Source organism: Primulina huaijiensis, chromosome 17 (assembly GCF_012295235.1).
Source record: "Primulina huaijiensis isolate GDHJ02 chromosome 17, ASM1229523v2, whole genome shotgun sequence".
Taxonomy (NCBI): Eukaryota; Viridiplantae; Streptophyta; class Magnoliopsida; order Lamiales; family Gesneriaceae; genus Primulina; species Primulina huaijiensis.
In genome coordinates this window covers 14,468,620-14,477,576 of record NC_133322.1, presented here as the reverse complement: position 1 = coordinate 14,477,576, position 8,957 = coordinate 14,468,620, and the positions used below count along the sequence as shown (strand labels likewise).

At 39.0% G+C, this 8,957-nt stretch overlaps 1 non-coding gene across 1 annotated transcript; it reads right to left on the bottom strand.

Moving 5' to 3' along the window:
• Positions 1–1,716: 1,716 nt before the first annotated feature.
• On the bottom strand, positions 1,717–1,822 carry LOC140963688 (small nucleolar RNA R71). The gene has a single exon (XR_012172734.1). It is a non-coding gene; the product is annotated as a small nucleolar RNA R71 (small nucleolar RNA).
• Positions 1,823–8,957: the final 7,135 nt, after the last annotated feature.

Genomic DNA, 8,957 nt, shown 5'->3' with positions numbered 1-8,957 from the left:
CGCTTGCTGAGTGACGACCATATCACTCACCCCTTACAACCATTTCCCAGATAAATCAGAAGAAGAAATAGAGAAAGAAGAATCAGACTCCAGTTTTTGGGCTGATAGTGGACGCATGAAGAATTTTAATTAAAAATATGTTCTTCTGAGTTTTTAATTCTAGTTGTGAACGCTTCCGCAGATTTTTATCGTTTTCAGAGTTACTATTGTAAAGACGATTCCATTTTTATGATATATTTATGATATAAACTGGTTTTGGTTTATACTGTACTACGAGGCTTGTTGTTAAGCAATTATGTGATTGTTGAATAACGCCGGTGTCGACTGACCCCGGTCTCGGGGCGTGACATTTAAGTGGTATCAGAGCTGCCAGGTTCATAATCCAGTTGGGGAAAATTTTTCCAAAATGGAAAAAAATCGGTTAGATTATGCAAAGAGCCGACGCGATCTCCTCCGGAACGACCCAACGAGTAATATCCGTAACGAAATTGAGAGGCATGGTCCGAAAACGCAAAATTCCTTCGTTTAGGCTTACGAAATCGCGTATTTTCGTTTTAGGAAAGTTTCGTAGACGGATTACGACAAACGATGCTGAATTTAGCGACTGTTTTTAAATACCACCGTTGCTATTTTAAATATACGACAGTTTATTGAAATAACAGTCGCTACTAGCGACGGTTTAACGAAAAAACCGTCGCAATTTGTCTATAAATATCAGTGTTTTCGTTCCATTTTCATTCACATCACATCATAACAAGCGACGGTTTAACGAAAAAACCGTCGCAATTTGTCTATAAATATCAGTTTTTTCGTTCCATTTTCATTCACACCACATCACAACACTTAAAATTTTTTCTCTCTTACAATATTTTAATTTCGATTTAGGATAAATATTTTTGTTTTATTTTTTGATAAATCTTTTTGTGTTAAATAAGTTCACGAATAATGTTAGGATTGTAAAATTGTAATTTATTGTCATTTTTTTAGATTTGTTAAATTATTAAAAGTAATTTTTTTTATTTTACTGAAAACATTAGCGACGGAAATTATGAATTAACCGTCGCTAATTAGCGACGGACTTTATGAATAAACGGTCGCTAACTTTAGCGACGATGTTATATAAAACGTCGCTTATTTTAGCGACGGTATATAAACCGTCGCTAAATAGCGACGATTGTTGCCATGAATTGGCGACGGTTTAAAAAACCGTCGCAAATTTTATTTGCGACGGGTTTTCAATAACCGTCGCAAATGTTGCTACAACAACGGTTTTTAACCGCTGTCTTTGAGCGTACCCTTTAACCACAGGGGCTTTGACAACAGTTTTAAAATGGATACGACAACGGTATTTAACCGTTGTCTTATGTCATTTTTCTTGTAGTGATGGTGCACGCCCCAGCATTGTGAGGCCTATTGTGCGGGCAAACCACTTCGAAATCAAGCCAGCTATAATTCAGATGATTCAGAATACGGTCCAGTTTGGAGGATCTGTATTAGATGACCCAAACACGCACATCGCAGATTTTTTTTAAATTTGTGATACATTTAAATTTAATGGAGTTTCTGATTATGCTGTTAGGTTGCGTTTATTTCCTTTCTCCTTACGTGACAAAGCTAAAGCATGGTTAAATTGTTTGCCTGTAGGCTCGATCACCACATGGGAAGACATGGCAAAGGCATTTCTCATTAAATATTTTCCTCCATCTAAGACCATGAAGCTGCGAGCAGATATCACCACATTTTCTCAATTCGAGCAAGAGTCTTTATATGAGGCATGGGAGCTTTTCAAGGACTTATTGTGAAGATGCCCTCGTCATGAATTGCCACTTGGGTTAGTCGTTCAAATCTTTTATTATGACTTGCTTACTCCTAATCGTACTATGATAGATGTTGCTGCTAGTTTCTGCGATTACTGCACAACTTGATGTCTTGAACAGGAAATTGGACGGCTTGAATATGGGTGGCACGGCTATGCGTCTTCAAAAGATATTCTGTGATAAGTGTGGAGGTGAACACTTTGCGAAGGACGGTCAAGATGGCAATCCTTTCTATGTGCAAAACGAGGTACTAGTGAACCAAGTGGGAGTCCAAAACCGTCCAAGGAATGATCCGTATTCAAACACATATAATCCTGGATGGAGGCAACATCCCAACTTCTCATGGGGTGGTCAAAAAAGTCAGAATCGACCACAGGGAGGACAACCATATGGGAAACAACCGATGTACAGGTCAGACCCTCCTAGAGAAGAAAAATCCAATTTGGAGCAGATGATGTCTAAGTTCATCTCATCTACCGAAATTAGACTCCAAAACCAAGATGCATCGATAAAAGGGCTAGACAATCAGATTGGACAATTAGCTAAGATGATAGCAAGTAGAGAGCCGGGCACCTTGCCAAGTAACACAGAGACCAATCCAAAAGAACAAGTAAAGGCCATCGAGTTAAAGAGCGGAAAAATTTTAGATTTTAGAGAAAAGGAAAAAAGTCAAATACCGGATGAACAGACTGAGACATCCAAAGGTAAGTCTTCAAACTCTACACCAGCACCCACTGCACAATCAAAAATTGTTATACCTCCTCCTTTCCCTGCAGCATTGAAAAAAGCGAAACTTGATGCGCAATTCGGTAAGTTCCTTGAGGTGTTTAAAAAATTGCATATCAATATTCCTTTTGCCGATGCTTTGATGAAAATGCCTAGTTATGCTAAATTTTTGAAGGACATCTTAGCAAACAAGAGAAAATTGGAGGATCGCATGACGATAAATCTAACTGAAAATTGCTCTACTTTGTTGCAAAACAAGATCCCACTGAAACTTAAGTATCCAGGGAGTTTTTCTATTGCTTGCATGATTGGTGATGTTGTTTTTCATAAAGCCTTATGTGATCTTGGTGTAAGCATTAACCTCATGCCTTTGTCTGTGTTTAGGAAACTTGGATTGGGAGAACCTAAACCAACGAGGATGTCTTTACAGCTAGCAGACCGATCTATCAAGTGTCCACGAGGAGTTATTGAGGATGTGCTAGTGAAAGTGGACAAATTTACTTTTCCTGCAGATTTTGTGGTGCTTGATAGAGAGGAAGACATAGAGATGCCGTTGATATTGGGGAGGCCATTCCTTGCAACTGGCAAAGCCCTAATTGATGTGCAAGAAGAGCAGTTGAGATTGAGAGTGGGGGAAGAGGAGATTACTTTTGATGTCTTTAACGAACTTAAGCACACATTGCATTCTGATAGTCGTTTTAGAATTGATGCTTTTGATTCGCTTGTGTGTAACTATGTAAGCACACATTGCATTCTGATAGTTGTTTTAGAATTGATGCTTTTGATTCGCTTGTGTGTAACTATGTGCAGGATGCTACTAAGGACCCTTTGGAAGCCACTCTCACTACTAAATTGAGAGAAGATGCAGTGGATGAAGAGAAAGCTGAAATAATGGCATACCTTAATGCCAATCATCCATGGAAGAGGCCAATCAGGATGAGATTAGAGGACTTGAGGGATCAGAGAGACTTGACCCCTCAGAAGTCGAGCATAGAGGAGCCACCAACTCTTGTTAGCTCAAGCCATTGCCTCCACATCTGAAATACATCTATCTAAGTGAGAATAATAAACTTCCTGTGATTATTTATTCTGAATTGACAGATGTGATGGAGGGCAAACTGCTGAAAGTTTTTAAAGCGCGTAAGAGTGCATTTGCGTAGAAAGTGGCGGATATCAAAGGGATCAATCCATCAGTTTGCATGAACAAGATATTGATAGAAGACAAGTACTCACCCCTTGTGAAACTTCAGAGAAGATTGAATCTAAATATTCAAGAGGTAGTAAAAGCAGAAACTATCAAACTCCTTGATGCAGGTATTATCTATCTTATATCTGATAATTCATGGGTAAGTCCTGTTCAATGTGTGCCGAAAAAGGGTGAGATTACTGTTATCATAAATGAACAAAATGAATTAATACCCACTAGGACAATCACGGGACGGCGTGTGTGCATCAATTATAGGAAATTAAATGACGCTACCCGTAAAGATCACTTTCCACTTCCCTTCATCGATCAAATGCTTGAGAGGTTAGAGGGTCATGAGTTTTATTGTTTTTTGAATGTGTATTCAGGGTATAACCAAATCATGATTGCGCATGAGGAGCAAGATAAAACCACTTTCACTTGTCCTTATGGCACCTTTGCTTTTAGACGGATGCCTTTCGGTTTGTGTAATGCCCCTGCCACATTTCAACAATGTATGACCACGATATTTCACGACATGATAGACACTTTCCTGAAATATTTATGGACGACTTCTCGATACTTGGCTCTTCTTTTGATGACTGTTTGCATAATTTGAAGGTGGTATTGAGGAGATGTGAGGAGACAAATTTGGTGCGGAATTGGGAACAGTGCCATTTTATGGTACAAGTAGGCATAGTATTGGGGCACAAAATATCAGAGCATGGAATAGAAGTGGATAAGGCAAAAGTAGAAGTTATCAAGAACTTACCACCTCCGACATCCACAAAGGGAGTTAGAAGTTTTCTAGGCCACGCCGGTTTTTATCGGCGTTTCATTAAAGATTTTTCAAAAATTTCCAAACCTCTATCTTCTTTATTTATGAAAGATGTGTCGTTTGATTTTAAATCTTACTGTCTGAAGGCATACAAAGATTTAAAGGAGCGCTTGGCGACGGCTCCTGTTTTGGTAGCACCGGATTGGATTCTATCCTTCGAGGTCATGTGCAATGCCAGCGATACTGCGGTTGGTGCTGTTCTTGGCCAGCGGCAAAACAAGGTATTTCATAAAATATACTACGCAAGTAAAACCTTAGATGAGGCTCAATTGAATTATGCAACCACTGAAAAGGAATTACTTGCAGTAGTATTCGCGCTTGACAAATTTCATTCATATCTTGTTTTGTCCAAAGTCATTGTTTACACAGACCACTCTGCACTGAGATATTTACTTGCTAAGAAAGATGCAAAGCCACGCCTACTTAGGTGGATTTTATTGTTACAAGAATTTGATTTAAAAATAAAAAGATAAGAAGTGTGTTGAGAATGTGGCAGCGGATCACTTGTCTAGATTGGAGCTGATTAGTACTGACTGTGTAGATGATGCCATTAATGACTGGTTTCCTCATGAGCAGCTATTTGAGGTGAAACATTGTCCTTGGTATGCAAAGAGAGCTCAAGAAAGGTGAATCATCGAAAAGGGAATTCAAAGAAGGCAAAAATGTCCTACTCTACAACTACCGGTTGCGACTACTTCCCGAAAAATTGAAGTCACGATGGTCTGGTCGATTCGTGATTTCTAAAGTTTACCCATTTGGAGCTGTAGAACTGCAAGATGGAAAGGATGGGACATTTACGGTCAATGTCCAGCGACTGAAGCACTACATGGGTGGCACAATTGAGCAACAACTTGGAATCACCCGGTTCCAAGACAATCCAAACTAAAACTGACCGACAGTCAAGCTCTAGACTATAAATTGAGAACTACCTCTCTTCCATTTATCTTGTACTTAAGTCAATTTTATTTTTTTAGTTTCTTTATTTTACTTATTTTAAAAAAAAATTCAAAAACCCGAGGAGCTTGCGCTAGGGCGGTATTATTTTACCGCCCCAGCGCGACTCCCTGGAACGCTGGGGACAGTGGGCCTCGCGCTAGGGCTGTAAAATTTGACCGCCCCAGTGCGACCCCTTTTACTTTCACCAGAACGCAGCGTGCTAGGTTTGACCGCCTCAGCGTGCTGCGTTATAAAGCCGTCCCCTTCCCTTCTCCTTTTCATTCTGCGCGCCCACAATTTTTCCCCACGCCAAAAATTTCAGAAAAATCGGCCTCACCTTCAATCTTCCCCTCTTGATTTGCGGGCACTCGAGTTCATACACTCCCACGGCACTCAAGCCACCGGTGACTCCTCTTTTTCTTCAATTTCTGCAAAACTACGCGGTTTGGCCTTGTGATCTCTCCACACCCACATTCATGCATGGCTCCGAAGAAATCAAAGGTAACACACGCCTCCTCTTCCTCTTCCTCTTCGTCTGATACTAGAGGTTAATTTGTCAATGAGGAAGCCCAAAAGAGATATGAACATGCCAAAGTTAATAGGCACCTCATTCCGAAGCGGGGGTTTGATTTATCCTCTAGATCCTTAGATTTGGTGCTTTATATTGAGGAACAGAGATGGGCATCTTTTTGTGCTACACCTAAGTTGGAATTTTTCAAGTTCACAAACTTGATTTTGATGTTAACAAAACTTGTTAATTATTGTTACTAATAGTCTACCTTAGTGTGCAAAAGCTAGGATCAGTCACGAGCTGTTTACATCGCAAACTAAAGACCTAACTGATCGCACAAATTGAATCAGTCTAACGGTTACGTTTATTGAGCAGTCCATCTGATTGTCCAGTTGATAGGTGGTTTAGCAGAAGAACCTCAGAAGCCTGACCAGCCGAAGGAGTGTTTAATTGATGAAGAAACCCAGCTGATCAATTCAACTGAACGAGAGTGAAATCAGTTCAACTGACGAGTCATCTGATTTCAACAGCCCAACTGAAGAGCAGTTCAACTGACCAGTCCGAAGCATCAGTCAGAATCTTTCAGTTGTAGATGAAGACAAACTCTTTCAATGGATTCCAGCTGTGCGTGATAAAAGAGGTGACGTAGGAACAGTTGAAGTCTCCAAACATCCATAAACATATCTTGTGTATTTAACTGATTAACTTCTGTATTCGAATTGTTTTGATCAGTTAGAGTATTCGTCAGTTCAGTTGTCACCATAACTGAACTGATGAATTCAAAAACTAATCTACCCTTTCTCAGTTATTCAGTTTACATAAGTTAAAATGTTTTCTAATAACAGTCTTCTTCATGAAGGTTACTTCGAGTTTCTTCCGCTTGGTTTTAAACCAAACTCGATTTAATTCATCGGTGTTAACATTCTTAGAACACGAGCTATTACAGCTCATTGGAGAATATAGTGGTCGAAATGCCTTCGAAGGCACTAGCACACTCGATCCTTCAATTGGTATCAGAGCTAGTTGTTCTAAGAAGAACATTTGAATAAAACTGTGTTTTAAAATTTGTTACTTTAAAATTGTGTTAAAAGTTATTTAAAAGTATTTCATACAATTTTCAAAACTATTTTAAAATATTTATATGTCGCTCTTTAGCAAAGAGTTGAGAGGATTGGTTTGGAAACTAACGTTGCAGCCACTTCAATAGACTCTTAGCTTTGAAGTTTTAATCAGCCTACAACAGACTGAGAATCATCTGCAAAGATGCACAGCTAAACTGCTCAGCTGAACAAGATTTCAGTTGCAAGCCTACCAGGTCAGCTGTTCTTCAGACGAAACTCATCCATGTCGGGATGTTGGTTGATTTAATCATTAGCTGAATTCCACGTGAGCCTAGTCAGAGTCTGCTGAATCAGTTGAGTAAGCACAGAGGTCAAGTTCAAAGCAGTTAAACTCGTTTCTCGAGAAAATTGTATTCACAACCGATGCAGCATTTCAAGCAATCAAGCAACCAGTTGATGGTATATCTAGTTCTGTCGCATAAACCAACCAACATCTGATGTTGTTTAAATTATTCTATTGTTGTAGCAATTTTTCCTTTTCATCTGATGTATGTACTCAGATGTAAATACAAGGAAATTTATTTAATAAACATCATGATTGTTCAGCCGTGTTTCGTTGTAACTGAATGGATATTTCCAGATTTCTTGTCTACATCGCTTGAATGATTATAACCTTTGAATGAATGACTAGAAATATCTTTCATATACATGTTTTAATTCAGTCTCTAAGGGGGAGTTTTACTTTAACCCTCAAATTGAAAATCGTTTTGTTCAATCAGTTTTAAAATTCAGTTGTTGGGAAGATTTTTTTTTTGTTAACTAAAAAGTGCTTTCTTAATTTTTTTGTAATTCAGTTTTGAAGGTAGAGTTTTTTTTCTCTAAATTGTTTTCAAAACTTCTTTAATTAAGTTCTTGCGGGGGAGCTTTTAACGATGTTTGAATGTACTAACCCTTGAACTGAATATATTGTGCTTAACTGCTCAAGTTTTGTGATCATCAAAAAGGGGGAGATTGTTGGAACTTTTCAAGTTCGCAAACTTTATTTTAATGTTAACAAAACTTGTTAATTTGTGTTACTAATAATCTACCTTAGTGTGCAGAAGCTAGGATCAGTCACGAGCTGTTTACATCGCAAACGGAAGACCTAGCTGATCGCACAAACTGAATCTGTCTAACTGTTACGTCAATTGAGCAGTCCAGCTGATTGTCCAGTTGATAGGTAGTTCAGCAAAAGAACCTCAGAAGCCTGGCCAACCGAAGGAGTGTTCAACGGATGAAGAAACCCAACTGATCAATTCAACTGAACGAGAGTGAAATCAGTTCAACTAACGAGTCAACTGATTTCACCAGCCCAACTGAAGATCAGTTCAATTGACCAGTCCGAAGTGTCAGTCAGAATCTTTCAGTTGTAGATGAAGACAAACTCTTTAAATGGATTCCAGCTGTGCATGAAGGTACAAAGCCATTGTCCAGTTAAAGGACAATAGTGGACGTTGCATCAGAGCATTAAAGACAAAACGTTTTTGAATGAAAGTCGAAAAGTCGAAACCCAAAGTCTAATAAACGAATTCAAGATGCAACAGATATGATAAATGAGCGTCACTGTACGATCAGTTTTTCCCGCCTATATAAAGAGAAGATCAGTGAAGACTCAACAACACAACTCAAAAACAACAAGATACAATAAGAGAGAAAAAAAAAGGACACGCACATTGCAAATCAGCTTTCAGAAGCAATCAGCCCAGAGGGACACTTCAACATATTATCAGCTTAGTATAGAAGCCTATATCCCTCAGTGTGTGAGAACATTCCTGTTCAGTTCTCACACACGCAAACTGTGGCACCCCAAACCTCGCCACGTCATCATACAACATGTGACGTCATA